We start from the raw sequence: 25,295 nt of genomic DNA on the forward strand, positions 1-25,295 counted from the left end.
AAAAGATTGAGCTGCTACTCCAACCTATGCTGGCTTTTCAAAATCCACTTGAAGACAGCAAGAAAAAAGGGCAGAGGAACAATGTTTCCATTGTTTCCCAGTAAAGCTGTATTTGATACAGATAGAAAACCCCATTCCTTTTCTTTTTTCAAATCTCATCATCAAAATTCGGAGTTGCTACTTTTTGTGCACTGTTGACCTCTGAAGGTTGCAATATAGTGGTGCAAAATCTGGGTCTTCTTGTGTCATGCCCACAGCAAAGACTGTTGATCTAGGGTTGTCAGCTCTGTACAGTAGAGTAGCAGAGTTCACGTAGGCAGGAAAAAGGCCTGGCAAGATACAGCTCTCATTCTGCCGTACGTCCGCGCTTGCTGTCCAGGAAAGAATGTACCCCTTTGGAAAAAAACCCCAACTCATCCCATCCCCAACCAGTCATTCCCACATTATGACAAAATAAATCTAAAGGGATAGGCTTTTCCTATAATCACTACAGCAATCGCATCTACCTGGAGTTCTCACTCTACAGGGTTGGTTGGAGGAAGCTAAACTTACAATTAATAATTAAATGTCCTTTAAAGGTTTGACAGTCTCCAGGTGTGTGGCAGTGCCAACGGCACCAGCTCCCTCCAAGACCATGTCAGCCTTTGCACTCGCAGACCGGCCCTAGTTCAGCCCAAAGCTCTCCCTCACCTCCTTTCACAGGAGCAAGGTAGGAGAGGCAGCTGGAGGAAACTGGGGTGAGGGCTGCAGAGTCAAAGGCATAAAGAGGAGGATGCAGGTGCATCCTTGGCAGTGCAGGCTCTTCTGGCATGGGGATCTTCTTCAGGCACTGACCTCTTCTCTGTGGTGACCAGTGACAGCACCCGAGGGAATGACCTGAAGTTATCTCAGGGGAGGTTTAGGCTGGATATTAGGAAAAGGTTCTTCACCCACAGGGTGGTTGGGAACAGGCTCCACAGGGAAGTGGTCACAGCAGCAAGCCTGACAGAATTCAAGAACATTTGGATATTATTGTCAGGCACATGGTGTGACTCCTGGGGATGGTCCTGTGCAGGGCTAAGAGTTGGACTCAGTGATCCTTGTGGGTCCCTTCTAACTCAGCATATTCTATAATTCTGGGATTCTGACTTTTCCCTGCTTTCAGCTGGAAAGAATATGGTATAAGGAGTTGCCAGGCCTCGGCTGTGGCTCCCAGGGGGTAGGACGGTACCAAAAATAACAGTTTTAGTTCTGCATGTCCCGGTTTTCAACACGTGGGAGCCCGGCTCCGGTGGTATGAGGCCGCTCGCAGTCGCAGTGCCATGGCCAAGGAAGGCAGCTGAGGCAAGCGGGCACTCGCTGGGGGTCGTCTCCCTCCGGGTGGCAGGTGGCCGGGCCAGGCGGGCAGGGCCCAGTGGGACAGCGGGTCAGAGAGGGTTCCCCTGCGGGGAAAGTGACAGAACGCGTGGGACCGGGACCGGGACCGGGACCGGCACCCGCCGCCCTCCCTCCGCCCGAGGCTGCTGCATGCCCGCGCACCCGCAGGAAAGCACCCCTGCGGGAACAGCATCCCCCAGCCCGTCCTCGCCAGCTCCCCGCTCCCGAAGTTTCCCTCAGGGAAGCCCGGCTCGGGTCCCCGCCGCCAGCCGCGGGGGGCGGCCCGGCGGGCGCGGGGCGGCGGGCGGCGCTAGGGCCCGGCGGGGCGCGGCGCCGCCGCCGGGGGCGGGGTGGGGGCGGCAGCGGCGGCGCGGGCTGCGGCTGCCTCCGGTGCCTCCCGCCGCGGGGCGCAGGCGGGCCGGCCCGGCCGCGGGGAGCGCCCACCACCCCGCGGCGCCGGGAGCGCCGGGACGAGCGCACAGGTAACGCGGGGGCGCTTCGCGGGGTCATCGGGAGCGGGCGCGGTGCTCGCCCGCCCGGCCCCGTCCCTCCCGGGGCAGGGAGCGCCGGCCAAACTTTTGGGGCCGCTGGCCCGGCCGCCGCCCCGCGGCGCTGTGGGGGCTGCCCCGCGCTGCCGCCGCTGTCCCGCCGCCGAGCAGCCCCGCCGCGCTGGGCGCGCAGAGGCGGCAACCCGGCGGCGGGGAAGGGAAGGGGAGGGAAGGGAGGGGAGGGAAAGGCACCCGGGGCGAGCCGAGGCCGCTGCGGGGCGGCCGCCGGGTCGCATCCCGGGCGGGCTGTGTCCCGAGAGCGCGGCCCGCGGGTCCGGCCCCGGCTCGGCGGGCGGTGCTGGGGCAGCGGCGTCGCCGGCGGCCCCCCCACCGCTCCCTTTTGTTCCTGCGTGCCGCCCGCCTTGGATCCCCGCCCGGGAAGAAGCCGCTCGGTACTTCCCGGGCTCCGTCTATGCCTGCACACCCGCCTGAAGGGCATCCTCCTCCGGTGATGCTGGTCTGTCAGAGCTGCCTGGAAAGGGATTTTCCCCTTCCCACAACAGCTCCCCGCTGCTTGCTGGTCTTCAGTGCTGGCTCTTCACTTAACTGGACTTACCGTGTGTTAATTCCTTCACAATGTATGCGGGTGTCCCTGAACCCTGGAAAAGGATTTCCTTATTGACTTGCCGACTGAGCTGCGGCCAGGTATTATTTACATCATCAAAGATACGCCTGTGTAAATGGGCTCGCAGGGCAACAGCGCGGCTCCTCTTAGAGCCCAGTTTGCCGAAACTTTAATTGCAGCAGGCGATGTTGTGCCGTGGATCCATTTACGTCAGGGCGGACCGATACTCCGGTGGGATAACGGCCTCGCCGAGGCGGTCGCTTGTCACGCACGGAGTAATCCTGCTGTTTCATGGAGGGAGTCGGAAACAAAAATGAGCAAACAATGAAAATGAGTCTATGGGTGGTTTTTGTTGGTTGGTTTTTTGTTTGTTTGTTTGGGGTTTTTTTTAAATCTGACGTGGTAACGTCTGTTATGGGCAGAGTAAATCGGGCAGTAAACCGCATAAACTGTGATCACTTTGCAGCCGAAAATATAAGGCCTTGCAGCCCTGGCTGTCGGAGCGTTACGTGTCATTAAAGTAGCTCTCTTGGAGGAGAGGGACTGTCCCAGGAGCTGCAAAATCTATAAACACTTTTCTGATTGGTTTAAAAATTTAGACACAGGAAGCGGATGGTATCTAATAACAGACAAGTGGAGACATTGTTGTCATGGAAACTGAGAAGACTACCCCCCCCATGTATTTAAAAAAAATAGGCAAAAGAAAAAAAGTCTGCATATCATCAGAAATGCCTACAGACCGCTTTGGCTGCTGTTGCCTTTCCCACAGCATCTGTTGAAACCTGAGAACATGCCTGTCAAATCAAGGTCATTTTACAATAAAACCCTGTGCTGCCGCCTCCCTCTCTCCTCTCTGAACATTGTCCTGCACTTTCCACCCAAGGAGTTGGGGAGATGCAGCCACCTGTCCACCGGGCTGCCCTGTGGTGGGTGTCGTGCCCAAGCCCATCCTGCTGCTGGGGAATCCAAGGAAAGGCTTAAAGCAGCAGGACCATTTACTTTTAAAAGCCAGAAGTAACAAGGGATGACAGTTTTTTTAGTCAAATGATTAGGCCTTGTTTCTTTCTATGGGAGTCTATGGACCTGGCAGGGAAAGCTGGGATTGATCTCCCAAACTTGAATATTCAGGCCATTTCACGAATCTGCCTCACCTATAAAGAAAAAAAAAGTGGCAAATGGCTCTGGAAAGCCCTGTGCAATTACTTATAACAACAACAACAACAAAAATCACAGTTCAGATGTAGCATGCTATTTGAGGACAAAAGCAGAGATATAAGAATAAAATATACTTCATTGCTGCTGAATGCAGCATGAGAAAATCAGACTTATTGTGGTAAATTGAAGTTTTACTTTGCTGGGCTATTGAAAGTTTATCACGTGTGAAAGGAGAGAGCTATTTTGCTTTTGGAGCAGAGGAGAAGTATTTCACAGCAAACTCAAAAGAAAGGTGTTAATGTTTTTGCTTATTTTCTTGGGCATCACCCGTTTATTTCAGATGTTTGTGATGGAGAGATGTCTTTGAGTATTCACTGCATTTTCTCCAAAACATTTCCTCTTCTTCCTTCCTTTAATCTTCGTTTTGCAGTGACCAAGCTGAGAAATATCACTTGAGTGTTTTGCCCACTGTGTAAATCATCACTTTGAAATCTTAAATGACTGGTTTGACCTCTGTTGCCTCTTTGCTTGCATGTTTCACTTTTTGCATTATTATTTCTTAAAAAAAGCAGGTGAGCACGTCTTACAGATCAGGAGATAAATCCTGCTGGGTGCTGAGGTGAAGGTGCCCAGTGCCCTCTCCACCCAAAGCAAAACTTTTCACTTTGCTATCTGAAAAACCCAAGGCCTGTCTTTAAAACTTGGTTGCAGGCAGAGCAAGGTGAAGGTATGGTAGAGCCATGGGGAGCAGCGCCTACTTCTGCTTGAGGAGTCCCCACTGGCATCTGGGCTTGCACTGGGGTGCAGGAGGTGGGACTCCCCTCTCTTTGTTGGGGAGAGGTTTAGGGATTTGGGCAGTTGTTTAATCCAGCTCACATCTGATTAGCCAGATGCAGCTTTTAATTCCTGAGGAGTTCAAATGGAGAAAGTTTGGCTTGGTAGCGAAAGTGTGCTTGCTTCTAGAAGTGAATTTCCTGTTGTTGGGAGCACCCTTATCGGCAGGAAGGTTTGCTGGCAGGAAGCGTGTCGGTTACTTGTTTTTACACATTGAAGGAAATGATCTGGATTAGGTACCTTCTAGATTTACCCTTCATCAGCCTCTGTGTCTGTGCTACTTTAGTTATCTGTAATGATTTTAGTTTGTAAAAGTTTTATGATGTTCAGCATTCCAAGAGAAATGCAAGAAATTAAATGCTTGTGTTGTCCTACCATTTTTTGCTGTTATAAAAAAACCCACCCCACCAGCCTCTCTGGGCTACATTTTCAAAATTTGCAATTTATACCTTTTGAGCCTCATTACTGATACTCAGATAGGCTTTTCTTTTTCCTCCCCCTTTAGAATGAAAGATCAAAAAACGCACCAGTTATTTTACTAATAGGAGCAGTCCTTACACTTCTGAACTGCCTTTCATCATGGATCATAAATCACTTTACAGAAATTAATGTTCTAATATCCACAGAAGTTGTATGAGCATAGGAAGCTGAAACTTAGCATTTTACATGGACTGCACAAAGTTGCAAGGCAAATTAGGAGCAGAGCTTGGAGTCAAATTAATTGCCCCTTAATTAGCGATTGCTAATGGATTAAAACTTTGAAAATGTGTTTGTCTTTCCTGAGTGCACTCATGCTAATGCACGAGTGCAGTACGTACGTGTTTGGGATATGGGGTCCGGGGTGAGAATATAAGCAGCAGTTCCAGAAAATGCCAGTCATTTACTGGTCCCTGCCCAGTGTGGCATGGCTGGGATGCCAGGTTGGTGGCTTGTAAGATTAGACGCGGCTTTGGATGAAGGTCAAGACCAAAGGTGAGCACTGAGGTTTAGGTCTGTGTGTTTTAGTAAGCAGGGAGGTTCAGGGAAATAAACATTTCTCTGATGTCAGCTCAGAACAGAGTTTTTATGGTGTTAAGCTGAACTTTTGCAGAGGGTTTTGAGGGGGAAACGTGGGAAAGTTACATAAACTTGTAAGAAGCTGTCTGGCATGCTAAATAGCTTCAAGTAGTGATTTTTGGTGTAGGAGATGTCTTGGTGTTCAGAGCTGTTCCTGGCAGAAGCTGCCAGGGCTCTCCAGAAGCCTAAGCGGGACTATCCTGTCTGATGCTAGAATTTGCCAGTTCCTGACTTCAGATGTAACACAATGTAGCACGACTACAATGTAGCACGACTGTGGCCACAATTTTGACATATTTGTAATGAAACTGCATTTGGCTTGTTACCTGCTTTTATGACCAAGCCAAAGTAAAACTGTAACAAAATTAAGAAAAAAAAAAAAAGGAAAAAAAAAGAAGGACTCCCACAAAGCAGCATTTCATTTAAATGTAAAACTTACAGCTGTGTTTTTTTCAGAAGTGATCGGCTGATTCTGAGAAACCAGCCTGAAGCTCTGGAAGGCAGGGCAGTTTTTGGGAAGTGATTCTTGCCTAGGTTTTGAAAATTATTCTCCATTTAAGGTGCCTGAAGTTGAGCTGCCAGGCATCAAGGCAACTAAAAACCCTCCCTAACCTCACTGTAAGACTTTAGGTGCCTTTAGCACTGTTGGGACTTTTAACTGATCTGGGCTGAAGCTGGTTGTCTAGCCGAAAGTTTGTACCCTGGGTGCCTGTGTAGCCCACAAAGGAGCGAAGCTCCTGTGCCCTATTTGTTCCCCTTCAGGATGGGCATGAAGCAGTGGGGTAGCCCTGCTCTGGCAGTGGCTGGTGAATGGCTAAAACTCACCACAGCTGGGCACAACTGTCAGGTGGTTTGAGGCAGGTAGGACCACCCTCATGTTAGCCCTGGTGCTGGTGGCTACTTGCTTGCTGGGGATCAGTTTGTCCCCACCACTCTCAGGGAGGAACATAAGTGACTCCTTTTTCAAAACTCTCCATAACGCACCTCTATTCCATAATATCTGCAAGAATTTGACAGGCTACCGGAGGTGAAGCTTCTACTTATTATGCTGGACAGTATTTTGTCGCTCTTTCCTTTTATTTTTCTTGTCTGTAGTCTAAGAGTCTCTGCTGGACGTGGTTTTCTTTGTGTCAGCACTGACTGCAGGACAGACAGATGGCAAGGCTGTGACCTCTGGTCAGGCTTGGTAGGTGCTACTGAATGGGAAGGTCTGTCTAGATGTTTGACAATGGTTTTTTTCCCCAACATTAGCAGGAATTTACATCAATGCTAGCTGATACAATGAAATTGCCAACACCAAATGTTTTTACCTTTTACTGAAAATAGGTTGAAAACAAGTAAATACAGGTATTATTTTAGGAGTGGGATGGTTTTGCCCTACACCAGCTTCTTCCTTTGCTTTTCTCCCACATGGTGGGTTGTGGGACCCTGCACTAAACTGTTAGTTCAGGCTGAGTGCGAGGTTTCCTGGTGGGAGCCTCATGGCAAACTGCTTACCTGTCACTTGTTTGCTGATGGAGCCCACTCACTGTGTCTGGGCATACCTCTTTCTCTTGCAAGGGGAATACACTAGACTTCCTAACAGACCAGACTTTGTATATGAAGCAATCCAAGGTAGACTCTGGAAAGCGTTTCACAGAATGGCGTCTTCATTGGAAATTGCTTCTTAATGCTGTTTGGCAAAGCTGTTGCTCTTTTTAGTGTAGTTCTCTGCCAAAGCTGGGCCTGCCCCGCTGGACTGAGCAGTGGCCTCATGTCTCCTGTGGCCCTGTCTCCCATCCCAGGCTTGCCAAGGCCCCCCGTCCAACCCCTGGCAGCTCTGTGGCTCCTGGTACAGAGCTGCTTTCTGGTTTATCTCTTGGGCTTTATAGAGAGGCTATCTTTTCCCTGGATAAACTTGACTTCTGGCACAGCACACAGACATGAACTCCACAGCCCGACCCACCTGTGCAGTAAGGGCTTCTTGTAGCCAATTCAGTTGGTCGCCTGCCTGGCTGTGGAGAGGAGCAGAGGCATTTGGGGGGGTTATGAGAGGTTACTAGAGATGGGAGGAAGTTGTAGGTCTGACCCATCCAGATTTAACTGAATTATATCTCATTTTACCCCCAACTCTAACTTGTTTTGAACTGGGTTTTACAGTAGATCATTTGTGGAAGCTACTCAATTAATATGTTAATTTTAACACCAGATTTTATAAAGCTTTTGTGTTGGAGGTAGTGAAGGAATCCAAATGTTTTGATCCTATTTTTGTCGTTATCTTCACTGAGTTTTTCTTACTCTGTGCTTTGCAGAGAGGAGTGAAATTTTAATAATTCACTAATATACTTTCACTTCATTAACATTTTATCATTCTGGCATAGTGCATATGGTGAACTCCTTAGCACTTTCATTAAAGGCCTGATCTTGCCCCCACGCCCTCACATCCCTCCAGGTGTGGAAAACCCTAAATGCAGGTACTATTCTGCCTTTTGGAAAGAGCTTTTCCCTTTTTCCAATACATAGTAAACCAAACAAAACACAGAAGTGTTTCTTTGTGAGTTTAGTTTTGGTTTTTTGTTTGTTTGGGGGTTTTTTGTGTTTCTTTTATTTTCTGTAGAGTTTTTCTGTGGTTGCTTTTTTGTTATTACAAACTGGAAGTATGTATACAAAGATAGCAGCAATGGTTAGGTTGGAGCCACTAAGTGCCAAGCCTCCAGCCATCACAAAACTTAACTTAAATGTGATGTAGAGATTGTGAAGATGCACTGTGTTATTGTGGTATTGATTGCATCATTTTGTACTGTGGCATGTTTGGTTCAAGCAGAGATTTATACTGGTATTAAAATGGTTATGAAACTTTAAGGAGCCTTACCTGGGATAGCACAGTGTTTGGTATTAGGAGGGTACAAATAACACGTAACACTACATGTAATCTTGGTGATTCAGTACATAAATTTGAAGGTGTGTGCCCACCTCATGTTAAACATGTGCCCAGCTTGTGTTAAAAAAGCTTTTTAATTGTGTCTGAATTTGAAATTTGTGTTCAACTTTCATGGCAACTCTCCTTTCCTTATTTTTTCTTTTTTTTTTTTTCCTTCTTCCTTTATTTTATCATAAAACAAATCTCTTAGTGTGTGATTTGTTATTACTGTTAATTAAATATTGTCAGCATGCCAGATTATTTCAGGCATATTCAGAAGGCTTAAGATGCTGAGCATGGCTGAGGAGTGGGCAGTGGATAGATGCATGAGGCTGGAGACTGGAAGGGAACCTTCTGGGTTGGGAGCAATGGAGAGCTAAGGGACATGTAAGAATTTCAGGGGGAGTCATGTTTTGAAAAGAGTGTGGCTGCTGGGAGTCCGGAGGGCAAAAGATCACAGTAATAAATACAGGATATCTTGAGGGAACTACCTGAAGGTTTTTAGTTGTCAAATAGAATATATTTGCTTTTAGAGGCACCAGGACAGAAATTCATCTCTTGTAAATTGGTATAATGCCATTGGAGTTAGTGGAATTACACTGACTTACACCAACTGATGGCCTGTCCGGCGGTATTAAAGAAGAGTGAGGATTCAAAGAATGGGGGAACTGGAAGTGGTTATAGGCCTGGGCAACAGGGAGGGTGGAAGTTTGTTCAGAAGTGACAGAGAGGCTGGGCAAGTAAAGGAAGATCACAAGGTCCATTGCAACTGTATTGGATTTGATTTGACGCTGAGATGCCCAAGAAGAGATGTCATCAAGGCAGGCTGAGAGATGGGCTTGGCTGAGAGGAGAGTCCGTGGCAGAAAGTACATTTCACATTGGCATAGTAGTGATTGGTGTGAGAGTGAATAAGATCACACATGGGTTTGGGTGTGTGTGGGACAGACCAAGGTCATGGAAGGGGCTGGGGGAGAGGACGTGGAGTTACAGAAGAATTGCTGGATGAGGATGAAGAGAGCCAGAAGATAACATCTCACATAGTCAAGAAGAGACAAACATCCTTCAACCTGGAAGGAGGAATAGAAAAAAACCATAAAATATTACTTAGAGGTAAGAAGAGAAAAGGAATGACACTGACTTCTTTAGAGATATGAGCTCTGAGTAATTTCTACTACAATTAGTAAACCTCGAAAAGCTGAACTATAAATAAGCTACATCTTCACTGGTATGTCTGATTATTCCCCTCCTCATTTCTGTTGTTGCAAAGTAGTCTCATATAATGGTGCAACAGACCTTAATGTCCTGGGGATGGTCACAGCAGCATCACTAATGAGCACTGTGCTATGTGGTGCTGCCACAGCTGTGCCGTGCTGAGCTCTGTTCTGGGTTGAAGTGGCTGTGTTAGCCCTGGCTTACCCTGGGGACCCCCAGCTTGGTGCTGTGCCTGCTGCAGTTGGGATCCCAGGGCAGGTGCTGCAGTCAGGTTGTTGCTCAGGAAATTCAAAGAGGTGCTGGGAAATCACAGGGTTCTGATTAAATATATGGGTGTTGTATCTGCAGTTGCCATACCCCAGATATTAGAGCCCATGTGGGGGAGTGGGGCAGTGCTGAACCACCTGTGGGTACAGGGGAGCAGGGGAGGCAGTGGATGAGTTCACCTTGGTCTGCCACATAGGTCAAGAGCAGGGCTGGGCTGTGATGAAGAAAGTCTGAGGGAAATATTGCAGCTTCAGTTTGTGTTGTGACTGAGCCGGAGATCTCACTCAGGATGTATTTTGCCATGAAGTAAGTTTGTGAGAGGAGAAAGATAACACAGATTGGAAAAAATGAGGTAAAATGTGGGAGAAATTAGATAAAATATAGCAAAAAAAAAGTGAAAAAATTTAGAAATTAGGCGTGTCTGTTAGGATGGTCATCTTTGTTCACAAGCAGGTCTCGTTGCTGGAGTAACTGCAACCCATTCACAGTCCTGGGGCCCAGTGCAACAACTGGAAATAGGCTGACTGGAAATGGGACCAGAGCAGTGGTTCCAAGGCAAGAAAAAAAAAATAACAGCACAAATAGTGAAAAGTAAAGTGTGTTTTAAAAATACTTCTGTTTTTTTTGTAAGCCAGGGTACCATTTCTGACAGATGGAGACATTCCCATTTCCCATTGAGGACTCTGGGGATCTCGCAGTCCATCACCTCACAGGTAGCCAACCTGGGTTGGAAAGTCAGTGTCTTTAGAAACAGGAAGCATTTTGGCTTTCCGAGTGGAATGATTTCTTTCTTTCCTAGTTGTATTGAAAGCATCTGTTGCTGCCATTGCAACAGTTTGAGAAAAATGACTGAGCATCCTGAAGCTAAAGGAGTTGAGAGATGTCTCCTAGGAAAAGCAAGGAAAGATGTGGTGGGCAATAATGGATGTGAAGTGTTTCACCATGAGTCACTCAGGTGGATTAGCCCTAGAAAGCAGTAGTTCCCCTTTTACAATGCCTGTCTGTGGTTGTAAGGCTGAGGGGCTTGTGCCTGCTCCTGGTCCTGCACAGTCACCAGGAATTGGAGGACTGGCATGTGCTCTGGCGATGGCTTTGCTCTGGTTCCTCAAGGGCTGGCAAGGAGGCAAGGAGGCTGTGTGTCCTCAACTGTCACCCAAGCTGATTAGAGACCATGGCTGTAGGATCAGGTTTTCTGGTGGTCTGTTCCTGTTCTGTAAGGTTGGAGAGTTGTACAGAAGTGCTGAAGGGATGGAGCAGATGAGAGGACCAGGCACAAGTATATACCCTCCTGATCCCCTTTCTAAGGGTATAATTCTACAATGCTAGTGGCAAAGACTTTTTTTTAAAGAAAAGCAATATTAACTTTCCTCGTGGGGCTTCATGAAACAGCCTTTGCTATGCTGATGATAAGAATAATATTAGTCTTGCCCATTTGCCTTTTCTCCCTTTGAGTGTAAGGTCCCAAGCCAGTGACTGCCCACTCCCTATGTGGTCTGCTCTTGGTTTATTCAAGCCAGGCTTCCTCCCTTCTTGCTTTTTTCTGTTCTCTGCTCAAATGAGGATGCCTGTTCATGGTGTGATGTGAGCACTTCAGAAATTGCTTTGAAATCTGGAGCAGGATTTTTTTTATAGTAATTTTCATTCTGAATTTGTGTTTAGTCTTGCTACTCTTAGCTGCTGCTGGTTCTGTGAGGGTATGAGCTGGAACTGCAGAGCAGCAGGGATCCCAAGCAGCCTGCTCTCTCCTAAGACATAGCGTGGAAAAAATTTTTTCATTCTGACCCCAAAAACCTACAGTCTATGTAAGGTATTTGGAGCAAAAATTGCTCCAATATAGGAGTCTCTACACCAATATAATTATTTGTTCTGCTTTCATTTTTCACATGTTTTATTTAAGCTCCTGTCACCCACTAATAACATAGGAACATTGGGGAAATTTGAAAGGTATGCACAGTATTATTGGCATTTCTCAAGCAGCTGCTACTGGCTGCTTACATTCAGTGGATTTCTTGCTGTCAAAAACACTTTTAGCACATGAATGAATGGGCAGGAAACCACCTAAATATTGATTAGTTTTGACAGAAACTTCCCTCCCACCTCTTGCTCATTCAAAACAACAGCAATGAAGGTAGCACGATTCAGCTTATGGGCTGTTGGGAAGAGCTTGTTTTATTTAAAAAGTAGAGCTTTGCTTTGATGGACACTCTTGGGTGCTAGTGCTAGGAATCATAGAATATCCTGAGTTGGAAGTGACCCACAAGGATCATTAAAATCCAACTCCTGGCCCTGCACAGGACAGCCCAAAGAGTCACACCATGTGCCTGAATGCATTGTCCAAATGCTTCTTGAACTCTGTCACGCTTGGTGCTGTGACCACTTCCCTGGCTAGCCTGTTCCAGTGCCCAACCACCATCTGGGTGAAGAACCTTTTCCTAATAGCTAACCTAAACCTTCCTTGATACAACTTCAGGCCCTTCCTTCAGGTGCAGTCACTGGTCACCTCAGAGAAGAGATCAGTACCTGCCCCTCCTCTTCCCCTCATGAGGAAGTTTAGACTGCAATGGGGTCTCCCCTCAGTCTCCTCCAAACCGAACAGACCAAGTGACCTCAGCTGCTCTTCATATGGCTTCCCTTCAAGCCCCTTCACCATCTTTGTTGCCCTCCTTTGGACATTCTCCAGTAGTTGAATATCTTATATTGTGACACCCAAAACTGCACACAGTATTGAAGGTGAGGCTGCCCCAGTGCAGAGCAGAGCAGGACAATCCCCTCCCTCGACCAGCTGGCGATGCTGTGCCTGATGCCCCCAAGGACATGGTTGGCCCTCCTGGCTGCCAGGGCACTGCTGACTCACATTCAGCTTACCATCAAGCCGAATCCTCAGCTGCCTTTCCATGGCACTGCTTTCCAGCCTCTCATTCCTCAGTCTGTACATACCTCCAAGGTTGCCCTGTCCCAGGTGCAGAATCTGACATGGATTGATTGTTTCCAAATGCAAGGGACAAGAAGTTCAGCCCAGGTGCAACATTTGGAGGTGAGGAATTGCCTTGTCTTCTACAAGTGTTGAGGCAAGTAGCATGGCACTTTGGAAAATTATTCCTTCTGGTGCCAAAGTGGGAATGAATGCTGGCAAAGATTGAAGCTTGTCCCTTTTCACGCCAAAATCTGCTGACTGATATTCTTGGCTGATTTTAGTGAAGATTCTACCTGCATTTGATCGCGTAAGTGGTTGATGTTTCAAATCCACCTTTGTGTATTCATGGAGAGTTCCTGTGGGATGCAGTAGCAGTTGCTTCTGGTTTTATGGATGAAGAGTTTGATGCTCCATTGCTGTCACTGATACAGTGATGGTGATAATGGTTATCATTAACCTGTATTCCAGTGGTGGGTAAACAGGTTAGTATTTGGCTCTTCCTCAGACATCTTAGCTCTCTCAAGTGAGTCGTCTGTTGATACCAAAGGTGATTTATGTGTCTGTTCTCAGTCTGGCAGTGTGAGTGATGCACATATGGCTCTTTGGAGCCAGATGAGAAGACCTCTTTATACACAGGTATGCTGCAACATAGATTTATATTGTTGTAACCATATCTGTATCTTGTTATGAACAACATGCAATCCATTACTTGTTTGCACAAAATTCAGCACTCTACCAGCCAGTGAAGTGAGGAGCAGAGGGCCAAACTCATTCCCCTGGGAGCAGTGTATAGACCTTTACTGACTTGCAGACCCTTAAGCCCATAGACTGATCTCTGTGTCTTGTGAGTGCAGGAGTGAGTTTAAATTGGGCTGTCAACACACTTGTCTTGTGGTAATAAACTCTGATGTCTAAAGACTGAATGCAGGTAGCAGCCTTTCCCCAAGTTACCATCATCAGGTCTCTGTCTTGGCCACCATGGTTTAGAGAACTGCAAGAAGATAGTTGTCTTTATATTTAATTGGCTAAAGCTGTTAAAGAGGAGACAGACAGATGTGGGCAGCAGGATCATTGATGACTTTTTAAATAGCTAATAAAGCTAACCCCCCTAAAATGCCTAAGTATCAGTCTAAAGAATTGCTTTGTCTAAGGGCTTCAGAAGAAGGAAACATGGTTAGATTACAGAAGTGCAAGTAAGGAGTTTTTTACAATATGTTAATTACCACTTTCAATAGTTATCTGTTATTATTAAAGCAATTTCCTTCAAGATAAAATAATGAAATGTAGATTTTCATGTATCTTTGTCAGTCAGAAGCCCAAGAAGATACTCCTGTTCCACTTCTATCTTGTGGTATAAAGTAATGCAACTCCACTGAAGTCAGAGGTGGGTATCTGGGGAGAAGACATCTTCCTTTTTTACTACAGAGCTTTAATGCAACATTGTTTTATTTCTCACATTAAAGTTAATAACACAGCAAGTGTATTTTGAAGTTAAGTCTTTCTAGGATCTCTATATGTTAAATATCTGTGAACAAACTTTATAGTCGCTCTGTAGGTCCTCACGATATATCATTTTGAGCTGCCTTCTATCTATTACGTTTTATCTGCCTGCAAAATCCATTTCTAATTCTGGCCATATCTCCTTTGCGATCACTTGCCAGAAATCTATTCCCAGGATTCTCCTTATTTTAGTGAAATATCTCTGCTTCAGCACCTTTCCCAAGGTGGCTGATCTAATCAGGGCACTATCAGTTATCACTTCTCATTTCCTTTGCTAGCTCTGTCAAATGCAATGCACAGCCTAACAAAGTGACATTCAAATACTCTCAGTGACCAAGGCTATTTCCCTCTTTTACTCTGGAAAACTTGAATTGTATGTGGCTTCTTAAGCACATACCCTTCACTCCAGGAATGTGACTTGTAAAACGCACCATGAGAAGAGTTAATGTTAAGCAGATTTATCACAGGTAGGTTCCATTGATAGTGACCATCTGGATATTAAATCCCACATCCACACCTTCTTTTTTTCAGGTAGAGAAGAGCAATGCTTCATTCCTGCCAACTTCAAGAGATCCCTACTTTGCTGTCAGATAAATGAAATTTGTTACCTCCCTATTGCTAACCTCCATTCTGTTTCCATACATGTGTTTCTCTTAAATGACTGTATGCAAAGGTCAGCATACACCAAACAGGGTGTTTTTCTCAAATAAGGAGTCACCTGTGTAGTTGGATCCTCTGATAAGGTTAAATGTGGTTTCTATGGACACAGGTCCAGCAATAGCATCTTTTTTTGGCCTCTATTTTTTTTTCCTTGGGTGACAAACCTCTTAGTGTTATCTTAGATTGCTATCACAGTCTAATGCTTGTTTTAATAAGTGTGTGGCTGACTATTCCATCCGCTCTGGAAGATAAAGTTATCCACGTGCGTCCTCACAGCCCTTCCTGCTTTGCACCATTTAACACATGCTGTCACTAGCCCTGCTTTGCTGCAGTCTCATTTCTCCCATTGTTTTTGTGAGGACTGAAGCCTGTTTTTTCAGAGGAGAGCAGGGAGCAGGCTTTCGCCAGACTGTCTAGGAGTGTGGGAAGAGCCCTCTTCATGCACCTGTCCTGGCTGCAGAGTACCACGCAGTGCAATACTTACATGGTGCTGGGAGTTTAGTGTGGGCAGCACAGCTCTTGATTTCTTTTGAAATTCATACAACCAATTTTTTGGGTCTTTTTTGACCCCCACTGTGTGAATCAAATGAACATGTCTTGCAGTCTGCAGCTGATCAATGCATGTATTTTGCCCATAGCCTGTTACAGGTTGCACAACTGAGTTTATGAGTTTCAGACAGTGAGTGGAAAAATTAGGAAAACAGATTTTAAACTGACAAAAAGAACCAGACTGATTTGTTGTTTATGGCTCAATGTCCAACACCAACAAGGTGCTCTGTGTTTCAGCTCTTTGGCACATATTTTGGTGAGCCGTATCCCAGACTGGCAAACTTCCACAGCAGGTGTCTGCAGTCCCTCTGGGCTGTCCCTTGGACACTGTTCCCTCTGGTTGGCTGCAGAGTTGCAAACTGGGGAGCATTTGCCCTAGCAGGAGATAGCAGAGCGAGTGTCTGGGTGTCCTTAAATGGCAGTTTCCAGTGCGGCTAAATAACAAGGATGGTGTCTAATGGCTTAAAAAGCTGTTCCTTGCTGCATTTTTTCTAGCTATTTCTTCACAGTAAGAAGGTAGAGAAATCTGTGTTAAAATAATAATTAAATGCTGACAGTACTGAATTTCTACCCAGCATGAGTTGGCAGCAGTTGCAAACCAAAACATTAGATCATTAAAGAAAAAAGAAAAGCCTTATTAAATACCTCTGTACCTTTTTCTGATTAGCTATTCTTAAACAGAGCATGTGGCTATAATAGAAGGGTGTACTTGACAGCAGCAATTGTGTTTTTTTTGGGAAAGGTAAAATACTCAAGTTTTAATGTGCATATATGTGTGTTTGAAAGGATTTCTTGCTGATCTTAGCTATGAGCCACCACTAATTCTCTCTGCCAGGAAATATGTGAAATCTCTTCAATGCTATGTTTCTGGAGAGACCAGTTAACAATGACTAATGTGCTCAGGGTTTTGTTTTGGTCTCTTTTTCCTCTTCTTTGGCTAGACAGAGCTGATTTCGCACTTGAGAGTTGAACAGCCATGGTAGACCTTGCTGTAGCATTAGTGGATTGAAGCACTGCAAGGCTCGGGGGCCGGCTGTAGTGTACATCCTGCAGACACAGAGATAAAAGGGTTTCTGCCCCAAAGAGTGTGCTGTGATGGGAAGGTATGTGAAGTCTGGTGAGGATTCAAAAGGGGAAAAAGGGTGGTGTTGGGTACAGAAACCCTCTTTGCTCCATGGCCAGAGGTCCACTGCTCTCAGAGGCAAGCTAAAGCTGGATTTCTTCTATTAAAGCACTGTTGGCTGAGGAGACTGCAAAGTGAAAACTTGTCAAAAGGTTCATTTATAGGTTGTCACTTTTTACCACCTGTTTCTTGCTTTGATGTACTCTATCATATATTTGTTCCAGTGTACTCCATATCAATATTTTAGGGGCTGATACCTACAGCACGTGTGTTTCTGGAGCTCATTGCAGGCCCTCTTAAAGGAATGTTGCTGGAGCTAGCAAGGAGGAGAGGAACTGAAGCTGTTGGGGAGCGTGGGCCACTGCTGCAGAGTTGTGGCTGCCACTGGCCCTATGGTAAGCCTTGGAGCTTGAGAGGAGTCAGTGGGATGCTAAATATCCTCTCTCCAAGTGCCAGGAGCATCTCTGAAAGCTGTGTGACCTCTATGACCAAAACATACTTCCCAAGCATATACTGGGTGTGGAAGGACATCCCAGCTGCTGCGGCTCCTGCTTCCATTGTATCAGAGCAACTTGTTTGTCTGTAGTGTGTGCATTATGATGCCAGCTCTGTGAGACACCACAGGGTCTTCCTTCCCTTTTCCCTCCTTCTGGCCCTTCTTGACACACTTATATTTGAGAAACTGAGGAACAGGGGGATGAGAGAAGTTATTTCAAACTCTTCTGTTTTTTCCGAGGTGTAGCATAGCATAATACAACCTTTTCCTGTGTTAATACGCTCCCTTGAGTACTACTGCTTTTAGGTTTCAGTGTTGCAGCTGTATAGCCTGAGCACAACAGTTATTTGGAGGTGGGCACAGGTGCTCCAGTGAGCCTGGCCTCTGCTTAGGAGTTGGATCCCAACGCTCCTGGAAATACCCTGGATTTGGAAAGCTGAGCAAAAGGCATATTTCTGCAAATGTCAGAGCAGTGATTTTTTTGCAATTAAATGTAGCGACCAAGAACAATGGAAAATTTTGGCTGTATTTCTCTCCTGTACAAAGATGTGCCAAGCAAACAACAGATGGGGTTGGGGGCTGCCTGTGGTTGTCTGGGTGTTGGGCCCAACGCTGGAGGGAGTCAGAGTGACCTGCTCTCACGTCTGCTGCCTTTGCTGCCCTAAAACTCCTGCCTCAGTCACAATCTCACCGAGTGACAAGTCAGGATGTCCCTCCGCAGTGTGCTGGGAGCGGGGAATTAAAGGCTCTCCATGAGAACCCTTCCTCAACCACCACTAGACCTTAGTGACAGAAAGTGGGTCTGAGAGCCCGGCCCTCATATCTCCAAGTTCATGGGTCCTTGTAGTACTAGCAATGGGTTGAGACAAACTATTTCTCTGCTGACATTAATGTACGTGACCCTTTAGAGTGCAAGGTAGCCAGGCAGTTACAGGCCATTAATCTCCAATTGCTCTTGTCAGGTATTGCAGTCATTAATCCAGGGCCAACGGTGGTTTTGTTCTCAGCATGGACCATGATAAGATTTTTTATCTCCTGGTTAGTGCCAAGTTAGTATGCAATTAGTAGCTTTTGCAAGCCTGTAGACAGAAGCCTTTGAATTTCACCAGTCACTGCACCAAAGCTAAAACTCAGCATTGGTTCATCCACTAAATGTGCCTTCAGAACCAGCTCCTTTTCCTGTGCTTGGGTGGCTGGTTCAGGGAAAGCTGGCCAATGCACAGGTACCTGTAAACACGGGCTGCCTGCTTTTAGGTCTGCTGTGGTGCACCATGTAGTTCGAGACACTCAAGAGGCAGCTCCCAGACAGCTCTCGACTATCTGTGCTGCTTCTTCACCCTGGGACCTCTTTGAGCACAACTGTAAGGGAGGTGGGTTGAGTTGTTTCTGTACACATTCACACAGTGGTTTTACTGCTTCACTTTGCAGAGGAGGAATGCTCCAGGCATCCCGTGGCAGAAATTCCCCTTATTCTTGGATGCTGCCCAAGGGTTACTCATCAGAAGAATAATTGCTAAAAAATAAGGATGCTGAGCACTAGGACTTATGGAGTGCTTTGATAAGCTAGGCTGTGATGATTGTGTATAGAGGGGCGTCCTTTTGTTGCTGGAATGGCTATAAAAGGCTTCAATAGCCTTTCTCTGGCAACCTGCTGGTACGCGTAGCTGGGAGTTTGTCAGAGTGAGTTTTGCAAGCTCAGTGCCACTATACACATACTGATCTGTGGCTAGTCCTGAGGTGAAAAATGTTTATGTTTTAATGTAGCAAGTTTTGCCTGCACCCTTCTGTACAGAAATCTTGTTTTAAAGGAAAAACAAGGAGGAGTAACGTGGAGATGTTTTAACATAGCAGAAAGCATTTTCTTCCTACACAGTGCCATTTTGGAGAAGGAACAGCTTCTCCTCTAGTTCTGTTTTGGTCTAGGTCTCTCTCTTCTGAGATTTAAACATATGCTTATATCAGTTCCTCAGCTGGTGTGTATCTGTTGACATAGTATATCTACTGAGATAATGTGCATTCTGCATTTACACCTGATGTGTTTGCCGTGCATCTTCAAACTTAGCAGAGTCCTCGGGTTTTAAATATGGTTCTTTAACAAAGCTGTAACATCACAGTTTTGGTTCTTTTTGGTTTTGTGAGAGGAACATTGACATAAGTATCAATAGGAAAGGAAAAAGATTAGGAAGTTGCTTTTTATCCTGACATCTATGGGATTTTTTTGCATTTCACGAAGCAATTGCCCTTATTCAGCAGATGGGGACTGTAATGCTCCAGGTGGTTGGATATCACCAGCTGTGGCTATGGAACACCTGGAGCAAAATCCAGATGTTCTGGGTGTCTGTGAAGAGTTGGCAGTGCAAGACTTGCCCTTCTCTTGGGAAGCTGGCTGCAGCTGGAGGCAGGTCCACACTAGTGAGGCATGCAGCATGCTCTGGCTTTGCAGCTGGTGCTGCTTCAGATCTGGGACAAAGCAGGGATTTCCAGAAGTGCATAGGTAAACCTGGAGCACAAATCCATTGAAAATCTGTGTGTATCCAGGTAAGGGGCTGTGATCACTCACAAACCATCACTCTAATCCATAGAAATGGAAAGGAGCACGTTTGGGAACTGTTGGAATTGCTGGGCCTGGCCATAGGAGGCTTTGATTTCAGATTTTATTTGTCCATGGATTTTTTTCTAAATGAAATAGCATTTGAGAAGATAGGGTAGCAACTTTAACCTCTGTCCAGGCCATCTGTAAAGATTATGCTAATTATAAGAGACTGGGATAAAATCCTGGTCCTAATGAAAGATCTCAATGACTTTTGAGGATCCTGAGATCATCTGTGGTAGATTGATCCCATCAGTTCTGTTAGATACTTTGTAAGAGACTCTGTTAGGCCACAGGAATGTAGTTCTCTAATTTTTGTTCTCTTGATTGCTCCTGTTGTCCTGGGTTTGTTTCCTGTTTTCCCACCAGATCTAATCATTGTTATGTTTTCAACCTATGTCCCACACATGTATTATTTTGCTGATGAAGGAAAGGAAATGATCATGCTCAGATTTTGGTCTTTAAAAAAACAAGAGTATCAATTTGATTCTGTTTTATTTTTTTGACAGGTTGCAAGGGGTAAGCTTGACCTTGTCTGAAGATTAATGGATACTATTATGCTGAGAATTTACTAATTTCGAAGTGCTTTGGAAATAAGCTTGGTTTTTTCCTATAAAATTTAAAGGCATCAAATAAACTGAAGTGATTTTGGACGTGGTGCTTGGGACTTTTTTTTTCCCTCAAGTTCTTCAGTTTTGTGCTACAAAAGAATGAGTTTCTGAAACTGTTGAATGGAAATAAGGAACACCTAAATTATGTTGTTTGGGTGTAAGATTTCAAGCTAGTTCAGCTGTAGGACCACTCTTAAATAAATCCTTTAGGCTGGTGTAGGTGACTTCTTGCCATATTTTATGTAGTTTGATTTCATTACAAAATTTCTGCTTGTTTATCTGCCTTTCTGTGATTCCTTTGTGTATTGTGAAAGGAACATCCATCACAGTTTTTTACCGGCCTACATGATGCCAGCTTGGTGCTCAAGACCTGCCTACGTGCCACTTGTTCCCACTGTTAGGGCAAGGCAATCACAAAAGATTCCCATTCCAAGTATGCATCCTCTGCTACTCCAGCTTGGGAACTGCAGTCAAATAAGGGGATTTTGCCTGGCTGGGTCCATGGGAGTGCATGGATTTTGGTTCGCGTTGTGTAATTGGCAGTTATGGTGATGAGACTAAGATTTCAGGGTGTTTTGTTAAATCTGACAGGGAATTGTCTGCTTACTTTTTGTTTGGCAGTTCATTGTAAAGCCATAGCTACAAGTCTCACTTTCCAGAGGGATATTCCTTTTTAAAAAAATTTTTTGCCTCTTCTAGGCAAGCTAGGGAGCAATTGTTGGAGCATTCTCTTCTCTGTGCCTCATTATCTATCATCATGCTATAGACAGACATCCTCTCTTCTTCCAAAGTATGGAAGGTTTCCAGTTAATTGTGTGGAAACTGGGGAGGGGTTTTCTTGTTACTCTCTCATGTAAGCTGTTCGCTGTTTTGTGCAAACTGCTCATACTTGAAGATTTCTAAAAGAAGAGTTGATACTGTGAACTGTCAAAGAACAAAATTAGGCAAGGTGGAACTGGCTTTGATTGCCTCTTTGCTCTTTTCACTGCACTGCAGATGAAAGTGTATGTTTATTCCTAAAATAAAATCTGATGCTCACCTGAGTTCAGCTATTTACTTGGAGGGAAAAAGTTTCCTTAGAAATGAGAAGGCTATTTAAAAATCTGTGTTGGGCATTTTAATTGCAGCGAGCGATGAATCCTTTGAAGTTTTATTGCCTATTATATACTTGATTCAAAAGTTGCCTTTTGCAATAGCTTAAGGTTTTTTATTTGCCTGAGATTATTAACATTTCTGTTCCAAGCTTTGAAAGGGAAACTTTCCGAGTGTGATTATGAACATTAGGTTAATGCATAATCCCCACTCAGAGGTTCTCCTAGATTTCCATGTGCTTGTTTAGAGGCCATTCAAAGGTGCTTAGCTTTAATTGCCATTATGTGAGCACACAGGAATAAGGGCCCAGGAGTCTTATCAATTATTCTGTTCACAAATTCATTTTGAGATCATCTCAAAGCTGTTCTAAGTTAAATTTGCATTGAAGTTACTGGGATATGTAAAGGGTTTTATCCAGCTGGGGAGAAAGTTCTGTTGTCTCCTGATTTAAGTGCTCCGTGGTTATACCTTTTTTGGTCTTCATATAATTGCTGAGGATTTCTCTTCTTTGACATTGTTTTTGCAGGTGTTTTACCTGCCTTGCATGTACAAACTTTTAGTTGCCCACATAGAATAATACAGGTCTGTTTAGAAATGACATGAATGCTTGAGTTTCTGTGGCTTTCAGTGAGCTGCAAGATCTTAAATACTTGAGTTGGAAAGGAAAGAGGACCTTGTCTTTTAGTAGCCTTCTGAAATATTACTTGGAGGGCTAGAGCTGGAATAATGAAACTGAAAGGTAGCTGGACCTGCATCTTTCACCATCCAAAAGAAGTTTCTTTTCACTGTTCTTACTTCAGTGTCTTATCTGAAGATCCGTGAAGTTCACATGGGAATTCAGAGTGAGTTATTGTCAAGTAAAAAACTGGAAATGTGTTTCTACAATGGAGGGAAGGACTGATGTGTGGGGAGGTCTCTGTGGTGCAGCCTGCCCAATACCAGAAGGTCACAATAAGGCTGAGAGAAAAATTTTATGCGTTACAGTGCAAACCAGAGTAGAAAATATATTTAATGTGGTTGTACCATAAAATCAAAAAATGGCTTCTAGAAATCATACAAAAATACCCTCCACTTCAGGCTATGTGTTACCCAAATTATGAACAGCTTTCTGGCACTGAAGATACTAATGCCAGTATCAATGGCAGCAAAACAAAACAGGCTAAATTCTGTCACAGTAGAAGAAACCATCCCTGACCTTGCTTGTCCCACCCACGTGCATCACTGCACATGGGGTGCTCCAGAAGTCGGGCTCTGTGGGTTTGTGGTCTTTTAGCTAATCATCCTCTTACATGTATATGGAAACAAATAACGAGTGCTGGTGAGGAGTACAGAGACGCTGTTTTGAGCCCTGTCTCAGCCAGATGTTACAAGCACAAGAAACGCCCCCTCGGGCCCTGTCCTGCTGGTGGTCCCAGCCTGGGTGCTGGGTGGTCATGATACCCCAGCCCAGTCCCAGCAGTACCATCCCTGTACAGTGCTGCTGTATGGGGGCACTTGCACTGCACCTGATGCTGCTCTTAGAGTAATAAATAACACATATGTGGAGTGGATATCTTCATCAGCTTCCTTCACCAGCCTTGCTGGTCTGAGTTTCTTGTCCTTAAAGCTACCCTGTTCTGCCCAGCTCTTTATTTGTACCTGCCCAAAGTCCTGTGTGTCATTGCATCCTTAGCACAGTGTTCACCCAATGTTGTGGCCTGACACCTTAGTCTCTGATTCCCATTCAGCTCTTCAGTTGTTTTACATTTTGCCTTTTCATCACTTTTTTACAAACTTTTTTAAACTCAGGGGTAACTAAAACATTCTACTTTATTTTTTTAACAGTAATATTTTTTGTTTAGTTATAATTCTCCTTCTTTCTGACAAGATTCCCTGTGTGTGTTTGGTTGAAGAAGGTTGATCAGTTTTTCAGTAAAAAATTTTTGTTAGAATAAAACTATAAATTTGCAAAAAATGCTGAGGTTCTGGTTTTTTGAGTCGCAACCCTGGTACACATTTCCAAGGTATCATGGGAAACAGTCTCCACCAGATTTTCAGAATTCTTCAGGAAAAGCAAGTGCAGTTTGTCTTGAATCCCAGCTAATTTATTCCCTGTTCCATAAATGTTATCCCCTACCAGTCCAAAGGCTGTCATTACTGCTGTCATTAACCATCTGTTTAGCATGTAAAACTCCTCGGGGCAGGGATCGCATCTTTGCTTTGTACTGTGTAAAGCTGAGCCTGTGGCTGACACTTGAGAAACAATTAATGATAATGCAGCTCAGTAGGGTACTGGGATACCAAGCTAATAAGAGTGGTATAAATGCCTGGTTGGATGGGATTAGAGGGGACTTCTGTGTCCCAGTGGTGTATCTCCAGCAGATGAACGGAAATAATCTTAAAACATCATTTGGCAAGGAGCAGTGAAAAAAATAGACAGCAATTCTGAAGGATGTAAAAGAGTAAAGGATGAAAGAGAATCACAATTCGGGTGTGTGTTATGCTTTATTATTATTATTATTATTATGAGATTTTTACCAACTGAATATTTTTCTCTAGTATAGAATAAGGGATCAGTTCAGAATGTTGATATCATTAGTGCCTGCATTGTCCTTTACATGGTCTTCTGCATGCATTACAAGTCAACGCTTTATCGTATTTTCCTTTGTATTTTAATGATCCCTATGTGTTGGGGAGAGAGAGAAAGAGAGAGAGAGAGAAGCTCAGTAGATTTTCATCTTATGTTAATCCATCAAAATCAAGTTAGTTGTGAGAGATGGAGGAGGTGCGTGTGTGCGTGCAGACGTCAGCGCCCAGCCAAAAGCTTGCCAGTTGCCCAGCAACCTTCCCGGAGGAAGATGGATGTCCTGCCACCCGCTCTGCTTTTAGCTGAGCTACAATGTATTCACGGTACCGCATCCGCTGTGCACGCAGGGAATGGGCTCAGCCGGCGGGGGGATGTCGACTCTCAATAGTTGGCTCTTGTGTCAGGGCTGGATAAAATGCATTTCATGCCATCCTTGTTAAAACTGTTAATTTGGTCGACTACATCATGTTGGTTTGGGAGCAGGTGCTGTGAGCTTGTTCACATCGATGGCATTGCTCTTCCCCTCGGTCAGGCTCTTAAAGCCATATTGCCAGCATCGTCTCCCCTCCTTTTTAGAAAGGCCCTTATCTGTAGCAACGAAACCATGGGCTGTAGGAGCTCAGCAAATGTCAGCAAAGCTCAGTATGTGTCCCTGACCTCTCTCTCTTTGGTGGTTTTTTTTTGTTCCTGAATTGGGCTCAGCTGACATGGCCAGGTCTGACCTCCCCATTGGCTGTGCTTCCCTGTGCTGTGGTTGCCCCGCATTAGGACACTCAGCCACACACACAGTGGGCCAGGCATCATTGGGATGCAGCCTAAGAAGCCTCTGGAGGAATCAAAGGGCTCTTTTTATTGGAGAGAGTCGTGTAATGCCAACATTTTGATGCCAACTAGGCTTCAGGGTCCTCCTGAAGGTCTCCTTAATTTTCTAGAATATTTAATTATTATAGGATGCATTTATGCACTATTTGGATTTCTTTAGAAGAAGTACTCAAGGATGAATTTAAACTTCTTGCACATTAACAGTAGTTGGAGCTAAATCCTGCTGAAAAGATCACACAAAATCCTACCTGTGTAGTCATAGATATTTTTCATGGTCTGGCTCTGGTGCCTTTATTTATGTTGACAAGCTCTTTACTAGAGGTTTGATTCAGGAAAGCAGTTACAAATGAAGTTGACTTTAAATGTTTTAATATTCCCATTGAAGCTAATGAACTTCTGGACACATTGAAACTTGAGCATGTGCTCTGCTGGATCTGGACCAGTGCAAGCGGTGTCGCCAAGACAGCAGGACCTGGGA

General features: G+C 45.0%; 1 protein-coding gene across 2 annotated transcripts in view; it reads left to right on the forward strand.

Annotated features, from left to right (window-relative positions):
* Positions 1-1,712: 1,712 nt before the first annotated feature.
* Positions 1,713-25,295, forward strand: part of FOXN3 (forkhead box N3) — a 208,564-nt gene continuing 184,981 nt past the window's right edge. The window contains exon 1 of one of the 2 annotated variants that reach the window (XM_050335353.1): positions 1,713-1,838. The gene's annotated coding sequence lies outside the window, so the exon portion shown is untranslated. Of the gene's footprint in view, positions 1,839-2,534; positions 2,550-25,295 lie in introns of those variants that run through there. The other variant, XM_050335355.1, reaches the window with a different exon arrangement.

This window comes from Myiozetetes cayanensis, unplaced genomic scaffold (assembly GCF_022539395.1).
Source record: "Myiozetetes cayanensis isolate MyiCay16 unplaced genomic scaffold, myiCay2020 scf6-25, whole genome shotgun sequence".
NCBI classification, from domain to species: domain Eukaryota; kingdom Metazoa; phylum Chordata; class Aves; order Passeriformes; family Tyrannidae; genus Myiozetetes; species Myiozetetes cayanensis.